The sequence below is a fragment of the Lithobates pipiens genome, unplaced genomic scaffold (genome assembly GCF_037356315.1).
Source record: "Lithobates pipiens isolate NorthernLeopardFrog02 unplaced genomic scaffold, aLitPip1_a1.2 Scaffold_3, whole genome shotgun sequence".
Taxonomy (NCBI): Eukaryota; Metazoa; Chordata; class Amphibia; order Anura; family Ranidae; genus Lithobates; species Lithobates pipiens.
The window spans coordinates 149,955,347-149,972,682 of NW_027507790.1; the positions used below are offsets into that span (position 1 = coordinate 149,955,347).

General features: G+C 40.4%; 1 protein-coding gene across 4 annotated transcripts in view; it reads left to right on the plus strand.

Annotated features, from left to right (window-relative positions):
* KIAA0825 (KIAA0825 ortholog) overlaps positions 1–17,336 on the plus strand; it is a 760,685-nt gene that overhangs the window by 239,144 nt on the left and 504,205 nt on the right. The window lies entirely within an intron of this gene.

Sequence of the window (17,336 nt, forward strand, 5' to 3'; positions counted from 1 at the left end):
GACAAAAACTATACAGGTGCATATTGCATTAGCTTTTCATGAGTGTGCCAAGGTGGCAGATTTTTTTTTTTACGCCAACAATTCTGAATTTTGTTTGCCAGGATTAATTCTAAAACAAAATTTGATCATAGTAGGGACAAATAATGGGTGAGAATAATCTACTTCTTTATAACTAAAAATAACTGAAATCCTGGACTGAGATCTTCCAATGTCTTTCCTTAATTGCAAATTTTTCATGTAAACTTCAGAATCTGGACAGATGGTTTAAATCGGTTCCACCCATATTCTTTGGTCCTAAACTAAAATGGATATATCTTATCCACTTACGGACTAGCCTCGTTTTGGAATTTAGGTGTTTACATGTTTAAAACAGTTTTTTTTCGCTAGAAAATTACTTAGAACCCCAAACATTATATATTGTTTTTTTTATAACACCCTAGAGAATAAAACGGCGGTCATTGCAATACTTTTTTTCACAACATTTTTGCGCAGCGGTCTTACAAGCACACTTTTTTGGGAAAAAATTAACTTTTTTGAATAAAAAGACCGTAAGGTTAGTCCAATTTTAAATTTTTTTTATATTGTGAAAGATAATGTTACGCTGAGTAAATCGATACCCAACATGTCACGCGTCAAAATTGCACCCACTTGTGGAATGGCGACAAACCTTTACCCTTAAAAATTCCATAAGCGATGTTCTACAGGTTGCATGTTTTTTACGTTACAGAGGAGGTCTAGGGCTAGAATTATTGCTCTCGCTCTACCGATCACGGCGATACCTCACATGTGTGGTTTGACCACCGTTTTCATATGCGGGTGCTACTCACGTATGCTTTCGCTTCTGCGCGCGAGCTCTTTGGGACAGATCGCTTTAAAAAAATAGTTTTTTTTCTTATTTATTTTACTTAATTTTATAAATTTTTTCACGGTTTAAAAAAAAAAAAAAATCCTTGTAATAGAAAAAAGCATGGAGGGTCCTGTTAAATATGAGATCTGGGGTCAAAAAGTCCTCAGATCTCATATTTGGTCTAAAATGCAATAAAAAAAAATTGTCATTTGAAATGTCATTGAAAAAATGTGCCCTTAAGAGCTGAGGGCGGAAGTGACGTTTTGACGTGGCTTCCGCCCTGCTATGGTACTGAGACGGGTGGGGGCCATCTTAGCCGCACTTGTCTCCATACCCAGGCACTGAGAGGACACGTTCGCCTCCGCCGGCAGCTCCGGTAAGCGACGGAGGGCTCGGGTGAGCGGCGCGAGGGGGGTGGCACCTCTCCAACCACCGATAACGATGATCTTGCGGCGAATCACAGAGCAGAGACCACCATTATCGTAAACACGACTGGCTTCTGAAAAGATGGATATCTTGGTTTTGGCAGCAGCTGTTGCCATTGCCGAGATATCCCTCTTCAAAATGCCGACGTATATGTGCAGGAGCCGGTTGGCAAGTGGTTAATTGTGGTTAATTGTACCACACAGGATGCAGAAAAAGTATTCATACACCATGTGTAATAGGTGTGTACCTGCAGGTAATTGGACACTGACAAAAAGCTTAAAGCCGTTGTATACCCCTTTTTTACGTTTTTACCTACGGTTAAGCCATAATAAGGCTTACCTGTAGGTAAAAGGAATATCTCCTAAACCTACACGGTTTAGGAGATATTCACCCTGCATGCAGCCGCTGACGTCAGCGGCACATGCACAGTGAAGGTCCAGAAAATATCAGGCTATCATGCCAGAACGGAGGACTTCTGTGTGCATGCCATCACGGCTCTGGCCACTCACAGCGCCGCAAACCCGGAAGAAACGCAGAGGGGAAAATGTCATCTCCCTCAGCCGGGATGCTATGCTGACGCTTCAGTCTAAGGTAAGTATTTCATAATGAGCTAGTATGCAGTGCATACTAGCTCATTATATGCCTTTGCCCTTACAATTTTTTTTTGTTTTTCGTTTGCGGCATACAACTGCTTTAAGAGGACATGCCCCCTGGGTTCCTCTCCTATAACCCTACCCCTTTCTGTGACTCCTACATTTTGTTCTAGTGTCTGAAGATGATAGACCTTTTCTTCTTTATGGAGATAATCACCCTTCGCTTAAATAGTTTTTTTTTTTTTTTTTATTATTATTATTGTCTTCTGATTCTTCAATCAAGTTCTCACCTTCTATCCAAATTGGCGCAACCTCAGTGAAACCTTGGAACATTGGAAACTTAAACAGCTTCACAGCAGCAAAAATCAACAGAAAGAAATATCAGTCTCAGAACTGCTGTCGCAGTTAAACAGTCCTTAATTTGTATTGAAGTTAACTTTCCCTGCTAGTAGGTTTCCAGGCAGGACACTGCCATGCACTTTCACAGCTATTCACTGTCCACCATCCACAGTCTCCACTATACTTCTCCGCACCCACCTACTACTTCCTGTCTTGTTTTAAACCCACTTCCTCTGACAGGTGAGTTAACCCTTTTGTTCCCTTAAAGAGACCACAGTCCAAACAGAGGGGAAATATAAAGCGTCATTCCAGGACCAAGCCACGGCATCCTGTACAGCGTTCACATTGGCACTTGCTTTGAGTTAGCTGCAGGGTGCTACACAGGTCTAGCGCTGTGGCCCATCCCTATGGAAATCAGTCCCAGAAGACCCCTTAAGGAGTATGTCCACCATGACAAGCGAAGCCTGGGCTTTATTTTCAGTCCTGCATTGTGGACAGGTAAGACAGGGTCAACGTATTTCTCTGACCCTTACTGTAAAAATTGGGCTATGATTGGATTGAATTCACCTTGCAGTGTAAACGTTTTAAAGTTGGCACTAAAAATTCCACCACTCAGAGCTCAGAGTGTGAGGTCGATGACCAGGTGTTACATCACACCACAGGTCACACACTTTACTGCCACTTGCACCCGGAGTTCTTATAAGGTAATCAAGTACTTCCTCCTGGCCTTTCAGCATGAGGATTTGTTACAGTAATAGTAATAGTCTACACTTAGGTTACCATAAACTGCTTACCCTATATGCTATACCCCACTGGGGAATACCTTCAGTTGTAGCTGTGGAGGAGACCAAGTGAAAGGCAGTCAATGCAAAATCGGATGCGAACATTCGCTCTCCCGAAAACGCGTATCATACTCAACCTCAGCGCCATGATGCATTCCTACCATCAGATTAGGGCAAATGGGCGTACCTGCATGTCCCCTTTAAGAGGCGGGGATAGCAGGCGTGTGCGAGCCGCCTGAGAGGAACATGTGCGTGCCTGCCGCATACAGCGTGACCATGCCTGTGGGACCGGTGGACTAGGATGCATTAAGGTGAAAAATCACAAAGGTTTACATCCCCTTTAATACCATGTATTGCCCCCTTTAACATCAATGACAGCTTGAAGTCTTTTATGGTATGGATGAGGCTCTTTATCTTCTCGGATGGTAAAGCTGCCCATTCCTCTTGGCAAAAAGCCTCCAGTTCCTGTAAATTCTTGGGCTGTCTTGCATGAACTGCACGTTTGAGATCTCCCCAGAGTGGGTTAATGATATTGAAGGGCAGCACAGTGGTGTAGTGGTTAGCACTTTCACCTAGCAGCAATAGGATTGCTGGTTCAAATCCCGACCACAACACTATCTGCCTGGAGTTTGCATGTTCTCCCTGTGCCTGCGTGGGTTTCCTCCAGGTACTCCGGTTTCCTCCCACACTCCAAAGACATGCTGGTAGGTTAATTAGACCCTGTCCAAAAAAAAAAGAATTGGCCATAATATGTGTATGTCAATGTTGTAAGTGTGTCGGGACTCTACAGGTTAAAGGACCGCATAAATAGCTGCAGATGGACACCGGTGGCAAGAAAAAGCGCCCAGAGGCGATTCAGTTCGTATAGGTAGCGCTATATAAGTCATTCATTCATTCATTCATTCATTCATTGAGGTCAGGAGACTGAGATGGCCACTCCAGAACCTTCACTTTATTCTGCTGTAGCCAAAGACTGGTCGATTGGCCTTGTGTTTTGGATCATTTCCATGTTGGAATGTCCAAGTACGTCCCATGCGCAGCTTCCTGGCTGATGAATGCAAATGTTCCTCCAGTATTTTTTGATAACATACTGCTTTCATCTTGCCATCAATTTTGACCAAATTTCCTGTGCCTTTGTAGCTGTCAGAAACCATGAACCAGACCAAGACAGAAGTACAATTAAATCACACTTGTTAATTAATAAAAAATAAAAAGGTAAATAGAGTAAGCGTAGTCAAAGCAGAGCCAGAGTCCAGTAACTGGATCGAGCAGTCAGCCAGTCCAGATTTCAATAACCAAATTGGGTAATCAGCCAGGCCAGAAGTCAGGGATCCAAGTGGAGCAACAGCAAGCAGGGTAAGGAAGGGATGTCAGCAGGCCAGTCTTTAAACAGAACCACAGGAGATGGTTTCTTGTGATGTGACCAAGGCGAAGGCAGAGATGAAGTGAGCTGGACAGCTTTAAGTAGGCAGGTCAGACGAGTAGGATCAGGAACAGCTGGGTGACCGTGGAGAGAGATGAGAGCTGGCAATTAGCCGACAGCTGAGCAGCCAGCCCAGAGAAGGAAGGGCTAAGCCAGCCCTGACAGTAACTCACACATCCCCAAAACATCAGCGATCCACCTCCGTGTTTCACAGTAGGAATGGTGTACCTTTCATCATAAGCCTTGTTGACTCCTCTTCAAATGTAGTGTTTATGGTTGTGGCCAAAAAGCTACATTTTATTCTCATCACTCCAAATGACTTTGTGCCAGAACGGTTGAGCCTTGTCTTTGTGCTGTTTGGCGTATTGTAAGCGGGCTACTTTGCGGCATTTGCGTAGTAATGGCTTTCTTCTGACGACCATGCAGCCCATCTTTCTTCAAGTACCTCCTTATTGTGCATCTTGAAACAGCCGCACCACAGAGAGTGGTTTTCAGAGAGTCCTGTATTTCACCTGAAGTTATTTGTTGGTTTTTCTTTACATCCCGAACAATTTTCCTGGCAGTTGTGGCTGAACATTTAGTTGGTGTACCTGACTGTGGTTTGATTTCAACAGAACCCCTAATTTTCCACTTCTTGATTAGAGTTTGAACACTGCTGATTTTTATATCCCTTTCCTGTTTTATACTACCTTTTCCCGCAGATCCTTTGACAATTCCTTTGCGTTCCCCGTGACTCAGAATCCAGAAGCGTCAGTGCAGCACTGGATGAAAGATGCAAGGGTCTGTCAGGAGTCCAGAAACTCATTGACCTTTTATACACAACACACACTAATTACAAGCAAACAGATCACAGGTGAGGATGGTTACCTTTAATAGCCATTCAAACCCCTTTGTGTCAACTTATGTGCATGTTATCAGGCCAAAATCACGAGGGTATGTAAACTTTTGATCAGTTTCATTTGGCTAGTTTCTGTTGTCATTATGATTTAACCACTTCAGCCCCGGAAGAATTTACCCCCTTCCTGACCAGAGCACTTTTTGCGGTTCGACACTGCATCGATTTTACTGACAATTGCGAGGTCGTGCGTCATGACTCCCAAACAAAATTGACGTTGTTTTTTCCCCACAAATAGAGCTTTCTTTTGGTGGTATTTGATCACCTCTGCGATTTCTATTTTTTGCGGTTTAAAAAAAATAGTAACAATTTTGAAAAAAAAAAGCATTATTTTTTACATTTTGCTATAATAAATATCCCCCAAAAATATATAAAAAAAAGAATTTTACTCAGTTTAGGCCCATACGTAATTTTCTACATATTGTTGGTAAAAAAAATCGCAATAAGCGTTTGATTGGTTATAGCATCTACAAAATAGGGGATAGTTTAATTTATATTGATATATATATATATATATATATATATATATATATATATATATATATATATATATATATATATATATATATATATATATTTTACTAGTAATGGCGATCAGCGATTTTTTTCACGACTTCGAGATTATGGAGGACACATCGGACAATTTTGACACATTTTTGAGACCATTGACATTAATATAGTGATCAATGCTATAAACTTGCATTGATTACTGTAAAAATGTCACTGGCAGTGAAGGGGTTAACCACTAGAAGGCGATGTAGGGGTTAAGTGTGTCCTAGGTAGTGATTCTAACTGGGGGGAGGGGCTGTGTGTGACACGTCACTGATCAGTGCTCCCGATTACAGGGAGCGCTAATCAGTGACAGTGTCATTAGGCAGAATGGGGAGATGCTTGTTTACAATGTTAAGTTCCACTGCATGGGAGCATCAGAAATCAATTTGCAGATTTCTTTGTGTTCCCAGAGGGTGAAGTGTCCTGGCAAGATTAATATCGGTAGGCCATCTGATATAAATAGGCTTACATTATCTCCAAATAAAATATTAATATTTTTGAATAAAGTTCAAACGTTACTTTTTTTGTTTTGTTCTCCCAGCATAGTTTTGTCTTTTGTTTCTATGGGAGGTTAAAAAGCACACATCCTGTTGAGGGGAGGGGGTAGGTACCTGGATTTACCCCACATACAAGGAAAATATGTGATGTGTTTTCTGTGGGAGGTAAAAATTACACTTCATAGTGCGGGGGTCGGGGGGGTCTGGTCTTGACCAGAAGATGGCCTTAAGTACCCTCATAGCTCAGATCTCTCCATCCATTCTTTTTCAAAGGCCTCTGACTTCATTCTTTCTTTTAAAAATCTTTCTTCAAGGTATATCATGTATTAAGCCCCCCTTGCAGCACCATGTTCTTCCCTGGGATCCACACTTGATTATCTCTGCCCTGCAGAAACCACCATTCGAACCTATCAGGGATATCCACCTAGGAGATCTGTCATGTATCTGTCATGGTTGGTATCATGTCTGCCAGATGTATTTCTGAAATGGCAGCCCTTTTCTGTAAAGAGCCTTTCCTCCTACTTCAGTGACAAGGTTATCTTACACCCAGGGCCAGCTTTTCTCCTGAAGGTGGTCTCCACTTTTCCCCTCTTTTTGCCCTGCTCCAAAATGTCCCCAAGAAATCTTTCCATATTGCCAGGACATAGTCATTAAAGTATACCTCAAGGCTACTGCTCCAATTTACAGGCGTAATCCCTATTTGTCCTGTTCTTGGGACCCAGAAAAGGACACCCTGCTTCAAACTTTGTCATTGCACAATGGATACGAAATCTGATTGCAAGAGCTTACATTCTCAAGTTAAATCTCTTCCTGCAACTTTACACACCCATTTCACCAGATTGGTGTTAGTTTTGTAAGGCTGCCACCTGGTCTTCTGTTCATACTTTTTCAAAAGTGGATGTTATATCTTCTACTGATGCAGATTTTATCACTGCGGCTCTCTGAGGTTAGGTCCTCTGATTCTTGTTGGCACAGTTCAGTTCCACTCATTTGTTACAAAGCTGAGTTACAAAACTATGGTTATAGGGGAGGTGTTCTCTAAAGCTTTGCAAGTGTCCAATAACCTGAAGGTTAAAAATCCTCTTTTAACTAGCAAGGTGAAATGCGGACCACCAGTGATGAAATAATTTGTTACAAGAACCACTGGAGAGAGAATTATTAATTCTGAAAATTTGCTGGTTTGAATTCACATCATATTTGGTTGGAAGCATGAAGGCTGCCAATGCGGATGTCTTAAAAAATTACTGTTTCCCTGTCTGTCATTCAGATCCAGTAGCTTCAGAAATGTCTAAGCCCACGTACACACGGTCGGAGATTTTGCCAACCAAATCCGTGGGATTTTGCCCGTCGGATTTAGTCCGACGGATTGTGTCCGAAACTGTTGCATACACACGGTCGGGCCAAGTTGGCGAAAAATCCGATCTTTCAGAACGTGATGACGTAATTTCGTTACGATGGGACTACATTCAGGCTAGTAGCCAATAGCGTTGATGTAGGAATTTGATCTGAGCATGCGTGGCACTTGGTCCGATGAAAATGCTCTACACATGATCGGATTAGGTCTGTCCGGCCCAGTTGGTCGGGAAATATTTCCAACATGTTGGAAAATTGGGTCGGACAGAGATTCGGACGGAATCAGTCCGATGCATACCACACACAGTCGGATTATCTGACGACACGGTCCGATAAGAGTCAGAACAAGTATGCAAATTAGTAGATCTTACTCCTTTTTGTCCTGCTTTCTTAAACTGGTTATACACTGATCAAAAGCAGACAAATTTCAATCAGTGTGTGGCCATCCCCGTTGGCAGAAGTCGATCGTTTGATGGACATGTTGGAATTCACCTTCTTGTGTGGATGGAGCAACCTGTTATCATTTTTTTTTTTTTAGCCCACTGGCTAAATAATAATAATTTAAAAAAACTTACACTGTATGGCTAGCTTTACCAGTAAAGCAGCCAGGCAACTAGCAGTTTATGAAGGTGGTCAGCATAGGTCATCTCAATATTTTCTAAGTACAGGTTTTCTTTAATGTTCCCCCCACTATGTAGCATGATCATCAGGAAAAGTGTTTGAATCAGTAACATTTCTTTTTAAAAGTATGGACAGTGTCAGACTAATTCAAGCACATTTTACTTTTGCAATCAGCTCAGCATGTGGAATCTACCAAATCTTTATCACTCAAACATATGAGAACACTTCACACATTAGATTCATAGCTGATGCATCCCACCTTCTTCCTAGACACTATAAGGCTGCATTTACATCTGCGCGTTTCCTAAAAGCCCATCAAAACACACAAAAATTTGCGTTTTGCCTCATGTATCGCAAACACACTGCAATCACGGGTTGTGTATGCAATGGCATTTATTGTTAATGGGAGCCAAAGCACGGGTAGCAAATTTGTGTTTTGCTGCACGTTTGTCACGTGACAAAACGTGCTACAAACACATGTGAATGGGGCCTAATAAATAAATGATTCATTGCCTGAGGTTATTTACCTTAGGGGAAAGACCAGTCTGCAAAATAGCATAGACCTCCCGTTGCTGTTCATTTTGTATATGAAGGAACACAGAACTTTATATATCTTACAATAGGCTCAATTCAAGGATTTAACACTAGGTTAAACATCTCCTTTTTTTATTCTTTATTTAACCACTTCAGCCCCGGACCATTTTGCTGGTCAAAGACCAGACCAGTTTTTGCGATTCGGCACTGCGTCGTTTTAACTGACAATTGCGCGGTCATGCGACATGGCTCCCAAACAAAATTGACGGCCTTTTTTTCCCACAAATAGAGCTTTCTTTTGGCGGTATTTGATCACCCCTGCGGTTTTTATTTTTTGCGCTATAAACAAAAATAGAGCGAAAATTTTGAAAAAAACGCATTATTTTTTACTTTTTGTTATAATAAATATCCCCCAAAAATATATAAAAAAACATTTTTTTTCCCTCACTTTAGGCCGATACATATTCTTCTACATATTTTTGGTAAAAAAAATCGCAATAAGCGATTATTGATTGGTTTGCGCAAAAGTTATAGCGTTTACAAAATAGGGGATAGTTTTATTGCATTTTTATAAATTTTTTTTTTTTACTAGTAATGGTGGCGATCAGCAATTTTTATTGTGACTGCGACATTATGGCGGACACATCGGACATTTTTGACACATTTTTGGGACCATTGTCATTTATACTGCAATCACTGCTATATAAATGCAGTGATTCCTGTGTAAATGACACTGGCAGTGAAGGGGTTAACCAGTGGGTGGCAGTGTAGGGGTTAAGTGTTCCTAGGGGTGTGTTACTAACTGTTGGGGGCTGGGCTTTAATTTAGTGAACACTGATCTCTGCTCCAATCACATGGCTCCTCTGTGATGGGTCGCTCCATGATGGTTCTGTCGTCTCTATGATAATGAGGGTAAAGCGCTGTTATCTAAAAATACTCAAATTTTTTCCTCCTTGTCTTGTTCATCCTGCCCCTTCTTCCTGACTGCGTAGAGGGATTTATAGTAGTTCCTAAACTCATTTGTGGCCCCATTTGTGGTATATACTATTTCTCCCGATTTATTTTGAATTTTTTTCAATGAAATGTATTTCTCTTTTCTTTGGCAGCATCCTAGCTAGGTGTTTACTTGATTTGTCTCCCCAATCTCCTGACATTCTACTGGTGTTAGCTTCCATTTCCGTGCCTCTGTCTTCCCTGGTTTTATCGCCTTGGTCCTCTTTTTGTTTCACCACCTCTTTCTTCTTCTCTTTTGTCCCTTGTTGCTTTTTTTCCACCCCTGGGCTTTTAGGACTCACTTATTTTAAAATATCATGCTTGTGTTCAAGCTCTCTCTAGGAGTCTTAGGCTCTGTCACTTTTTGATTCCGGCCTCTCATATTCAATTTTATTAATTTCTTTCTCCCCAGGTTGATCCCCCCTTTTCTTTCCTTTTTTTTTTCTCTTTCCCTTTTCACCTTCCCTTTTCCTTCTCTTTCTTGGTGTCCCCATGCGTCTCGCCTTCATATTCTCAGTAATAACTTCTACTTTCTTCTCGCCTTCTTTTATTATAACTCACCCAAATTGGGGGTTGTGGCGCCTTCTATTGCTTTCTCTCCTTTCCGATCCTCCCTTAGAGATTAGGCGATAGACTTCTGTTCCTTGGGTCTGTTTGTTCAATAAAATGAACAATCCTAAAGGGTGGTAATAAAGGTACCAGAGTATTTTTGATCAGCTAAGGTGGGCAGAGCGTAATCAAATAACCACGTATCTTTGCAGTGTCCTTTTACCTCTTACCCAGCCCCCCCTTACATCCCATGGATAGTTTTAGGTCCCACCTTACTACCCAGGGGTAAGGCATAGAAGAAAGCAATAATATCTTAAATCAACATTTCAAAGGGGGCACAGTCTTATACACACAGAGCTTTACAATATCACAAGAGAGACACTATTTTATTTTCACCAATCTTTGTGATATCATTTGTCCATTCAAGCCCCCTTTCTTCCCAGGGCCTCTTGAGTCATAATATAGAACACATAAAATAAGCACATAAGGAATATATACTTTATCCTATAAGACGATGATGATAAGAATATTGGGGTGTGTTTGATAAGTATATATGAACAAAGCTTAAACTTGCTTCATTGAGATAGTTTTAACCCACCACGTAGCTCGGGTAAGAGGCACGGAAAGGGCTGTATACAGTGCTAGTTCATTGCAGCCCCTTTGCTTTTTGGAATAAATAAATCACACCGTAAGACACTGATAGGCAAAAAAATAAATAAATACATTTTTCCTTTCTCTTTAGTTTTTCCTTCTTTTTCCTTCTTTCCCTTCCTATACTCTTTTATACTTAATCAGCAGCAAGACACTGGCCAGTTCTGCGTGTCCTGATCTTTACAGTGCTTTTTTAGTCCTTGATTATTTCCAATCCTTTCCTTTACTTAGGCAGTCAAATCACTCCTTATAACATTGAAAAGGGATCCAGCATGGATAATTATCCTCTCATTTAAACTCAGTAGTAACAGTTCATTATAAGTCATCAAGTTGTTCAGTTTCAAGTTATAAACTACTTCAGCCTATCATTTCCCACTTTGTGTGGTAATTTTATATATACCAATGGCTTTATTCCTTCTAGCTGTATTTTAACAGTATTAATGTCAGTTCAGAGATCTTTTACCTGGGGAGAGGTTCCTCACTTCATCCTGCCATTTGTCTCCTGTCCTCTAGAGCCATCCTGGTCACACCTTCAGAGTTACCCGACCTCCTCACTGAGATGTCCTGGTCCACTCACTGCTCAGCGCCCACCAGCCGCTCCTCCATTCACCTCCAGACTTAGTATACAGGAAGAGTGGTAGGGGGGAAGAGTGGAAGGGGGGTGGGGTGGCGGGCTTAGAACCAAGCGGGCTCACGGTGTATTCCTCCACTCCCTTCACAATCACTGGAGCTCCCGCACTCTCCTTCGCCCTCCCGTTCCTATTTTCTCATACGTGGCAATGAACTCTGCGACTAGCATTCAGCTGTGCATTGCGGTCTCTCACCCCACTCTGCTCCCTCCGGTCGCTTGCTCTAGGCAGACCGGCTGTGGGGCTATCTCTCAGCGGTATGAAGCGGTCTCTCACCCCACAATCCTCCCGCTGGTCTCTCGTTCAAAGTAAGTGGGCTATGGGCTGTGGGGCCATCCCTCTCTCCTCGGGTGGCCGCCGCTGGTGCTCACAAGCCCCCTCCGTCTGCTCTCACAGGTTCTGCCGTCAGGCCCTTCCCCTACCCGGTGAGTGTCACGTCTGCATCGCACCTGGCCACATCTCCTTTTTTTAACCATGTGACTGTAATTTTCAAATCTAATCTGGCTCAACTGAATATGGCTGTCACTTTTTTTTTAAATAGGTATCCTTATCCTTGTGTGTTAGCTTTGTGACTTGTTTATAAAATGGGAATCAGTATGTTAGTTGTAAGTAATCTTCGGGATGGATCTACTAAAGGCAAGTGCAGTTTCACACAATTTCCCCAGAGCTTAGTACATTTGGTACAGCTTCACTTTGTAAAGAATACACAACAAGGTGCAAACCAATAAGAAAAAGACAGCATTTTTGCTTGCACATGAGTGGATAATGGAAATTTGCAGAAAGTTGCCACATTTACTAAGTTCTAGGGAAAATTGATGCAACTGCAACTGCACTTTATAAGGAAATCAATATATGGTGCTGTGCTCCAAAATTAAAGTGCTACAGTATTAAATATAAAGTGCTATATGTACTAGATCAAATTCATATGGAAATAATCATTAAAAACATACATAAAAAGACAATGTGTAATGAATCTACTATGCTAAATAATGGATAAGTGATAAGTATGTGCAACAGATAAACAAGTCCTTCAATATAGTGCATGTACCAAAGACAATATAAATCTAAACATAATAAAATGCAAGTGCCAAAAAAAGTTCACAGTGAATAGTATCTTCAAAGAAGGTGATGGTGTTTAAAGTGCTGGATTTCAACTAGCATAAGTGATGATGTGACTTGGGTGATCCTTTTCTTAAGTGAAATTCCACCTGAAGGTGCAATGGCTCCTTACCTTACCGCTGTAAGGTAACAGCATAAGAATAACCAGGGGTGATCAGGATTCTAGGGTTCTGAAAATGATCTCCCTAAGTAATTCCTTATCAGTTACGATCTGTATGGAGACTGGTAAATACTACTTATATATATGTGTTTTCTTTCGCTTGATAATTAGCAGTGAAATTCCTTGAGATTTTGGGGTATTGAACCGTACAAAAAAACAGTCCAAATGGATTTTTATATTGGACAATTTGCACCGCGGCAATTGAATATTCAACCTTAACTGTTTTATAAGTGTTTTTTAAGAGAATATTTTACATAATTTTAGGGTTACAACTGTATCTACAAATATACTTAGATTTTAATATATTTATTTTAGATCTGTTTTACTTCCCTTTTTCTATGGATTTTATATTTTTCTCATTGCTATCCGCCTAGGCATCGCTGTATGTATGTATGGGATATGTTGAGGCAATGACATAATTTCCGATGTCCCCAGCAATTTTTGCCTTGCCTATTGTTCACATTGAAAGATTTACATTTAGAAAAAAAAAATTCTCTGACCATATTACACTTGCTATAGGCTATTCTATCAATAGTTAACATCAGAACTAAATCTATTCCATCATAGATTGTGTGTATAATACTTGTTTTAAGCTTTGCAATAGAATTATTGCAGTCGCTTCCATTTGCCTATTATGAGCTACAGGAAAATGGCCACGGTTGTAGTCTTGGGAACATCTACTAGAAAATGGCCACTACATTGTTTTTAATAGTAGGACTGGCCATTCGTCAACACATTATAATAAACCTATTTAACCTCCCTGGCAGTATGATTAGTTCTGGTTTTAGGTGCTGAAAGCGGTACAATTATTTTGCATGGAAATTTGGCGTTTTATATTGTAGTCCTGTAATTCTTACGAATAACTCTCTTAAATCTGTTCAAACCAGAGTTTAGCAGACATCCTGGGTATGATAAAGTTTATAATATAATAAATAATAATAAAAATTATTCAATAATGTAATCAAATCCAAAAACACTGAAATTTGCTCATTTGCAGAATTGTTGCTGTCATTAGATTTAGTGTTTGATGACGAATTTCCCCCACAGATCGCTATCGCTCAATTCTGCAAGTGATTATAATTTATTATCGCTGTTTTCTAGTTCGTCTAAAATCACTTTTGATATAAAGGGACAGTTTTTAGTTGCTATGGACAATCTCCAAATTCCAGGCAGAAAAAACAGTATTTATAATATAAAAGTGCATGCAGGGCACTGCACAGACCACTAGGGACAAAGGGGGTGTGTTTTTTTTTTATACAGTACTGTAATCCGTAAGATTACAGTACTGTGTTTGATTTGTGTGTTTTTACTTTTTTGAATTTGGCGCTGATCTCCGCTCCCGTGCGTCGTAACGTCGCAGGGAATGGAGCTCGTGGCATTCGGGCACTGTGTGAATCGAGCGGAGGACAGCTCGCTCACACAGCGCGGAGGACATCGCTGGATCCAGGGGACAAGATAAGTAACTCTTCCTATATCCAGCGATGCGATCCCGAGTCTGGCTTGGGGTTACCACTCGTGATACTAAAATCCCAACCCCAGTCAGACTTGGGGTCACCGCCAGGGAGGTTAAGGACACTTCCAGTGCTCATATGTATTTCCCTGATGAAGTCATGTGATCGTGACAATACGCATCAGAATAGACGGCACCGGAAGTGATGCTAGGCCACAAGCTCACTGCTTGTTTATGTTTCATCTTGTTTTAAACTGCTTCATGTATGTTCTTTATTGTTTGCTGTCAAAAAATAAACACTAGTTCTACATACTTCACCATTGGGGGTTTCCCATTTTCCTTCTTTCTCCATCTGCTGATGCGCTGTCCTGACAGGAATTTCACTGCTAATTATCCAGAGAAAGAAAACTATTTTTCAAATTTAAAAACTGATACAGCAGAGTAAATCGTTGATCACCTCCAAACTTCACTGCTTTTTTGAACGTTTCCAAGAACACATAATTATTAAAATATTTTGTCTAGAGTTACAGGTCTTTGGAACTAATGATGTGGATGTAAAAAAAAAATCAAGACAACTCTATGGCCTCTTGCAATTAATGAGATGCAAGGCTGTCTTTTTGCAGACTAAAAGAACCTGGGGGCCACATGTGTTATAATAAATACAGGTCACTGTGACCTGTGTTAATATATCCAAGCAAATTTCATAAGCAGTGCACTCTGAGATAGATAAATGGTAAGGAAATAACTATCTGAGTAATAGGGTTTGCATGTTTGATCATGAGCTGCTGAGTAAACCTAGAGCTGAATAAAATCTAAAACCTTTATTGATGAATCTCTGTTCATATTAGAATGCATTATTCTCAGCATAATAGCATGGGCTGATTTTATTTAAGAAGTCCCGGAAATTACACTAATCTTCTGATCTGGTCAGGAAGAAATGAGGTCATCTTAATCTATTAGAACATCTGCCAATTCCTCATAAAGTCGTAAAAATCAGTTTTAGCGTATGTAATAGGTGAAACGTCTTGACACATCTTAAAAATGTTCTGTGGCCTGTGCTCTCACATGAATACATATTTATGTGAGTGAAGTTGTGTGCTTAATTTTATTCCTCTGCCCTTTCATAATACACTGGAAGAAGTTCATAAAAGTCCATTAGTAATGCTAATGAATCTACACAAATGTGGTTGCCTGAACAACTCAAATAATGTTTCTGTTAAAAAGGCTTCATCGGGTCATGTTTAACAGTAGTGCACCCACATCTTGTTAGCTTTTTTCCTTCATTTTATGAAGCCCAAGCTCTGAGATAAGAAATGGAACAACTTCCATAACCTAGGGTATAATAAATCAGTAACAATAAAATTAGAATAGAAACGGGAAGGCAAAAGGAAGAGAGATAATACTGTATTACTATCTGGAAACTCTGTATAGTTAGAAAATTCTCAAACAGTGACTTCTTCCTTAGATTTTTACCTAGCATGCAAATCTAGGTGTAACTAAGGTTAGGTCTCACTAGTGCAGCTGCGACTTTATTTGATTTTCAGTGCAATTTTGTAGTGCGTTTTTGATGCATTTTTCATGTGGATTAATTTAATGTAGGAGACGGAATCTATACAAAACTTAGCCATAAACACATATATGTATGTTTTACATGGTGCTTTGGTGCGTTTCCATTGAAGTCTGTGGGGCACAGAATTGTGCTACCTCACACCAAAGTGCCACCTGTACCTTCCCCAAAGTTGCATCGCAGATGTGTTGCATTGATGTGAACAGGCACTAATAAAATCAATGTGATTTCAATTATCATGCACCCAAAGTTGCATCTGAAATCATACTAGTGTGAATCGGACCTAAGTGTCTGTCTCAACAGGCCTCTGTTTGCTTCAGAATTGCTACTCTACCCATACAGGTCAACAACAATGTAATAGCAGTTTGATAACAGAAAGGAAATGCAGGTCAAAAGGAGATCAACTGCAGGTTAATTGCAACTGTCATTGAACACTTTTTCTATTTAACCACTTCAGCCCCGAGTCTCTATTTTACACTTGTTGTACACTGTTGCTAGAAAATTACTTAAAACCCCCAAACATCATATATTTTCTTCTTTCTAACACCGTAGAGAATAAAATGGCGAAAGTTGCAATACTTTCTGTCACACCGTATTTGAGCAGCAGTCTTACAAGCGCATATTTTTAGGATAAAAAACTGTTTTGAATTAAAAAAAAAGGCAACAGTAAAGTTAGCCCTTTTTTTATATAGTGAAAGATAATGTTACGCTGAGTAAATTGATACCCAACATGTCATGCTTCAAATTTGCACCCACTTGTGGAATGGCGACAAACTTTTACCCTTAAAAATCTCCATAAGCATTGTTTAAAAAAATGTCTACAGGTTACCAGTTTTGAGTTACAGAGGAGGTCTAGGGCTATAATTATTGCTTTCACTCTAACGACGATACCTCACGTGTGGTTTGAATGCCATTTTCATATGCGGGCGCTACTCACGTATGTGTTTGCTTCTGCGCGCGAGCTCGCTGGGTCAGGCCCTTTTTTTCTTATTTATTTTACTTTTAATTTTGACACTTTTTTTTTTGGATCACTTTTACTCCTATTACAAGGAATGTAAACATCCCTTGTAATAGAAAAAAAACATGACAGGGTGTCTTAAATATGAGATCTGGGGTAAAAAAAAGACCTCCAATCTCATATTTACACTAAAATGCAATGAAAAAAATGAATAAAAATTAACTTGAAAAAAATAAAAATTCTCCTTTTTGACGTCGCTTCCGCCCTCCCATGCCATGGAGCCGAGCAGGCACCATCTTCCCCTCAGTCGGCAACCAGGCATCCACGAGAGAGTGCAGCAGGAGGGGGGTGGGCACCTCTCCCACCACCAATAAAATTGATCTCGCAAATCCTCCGTG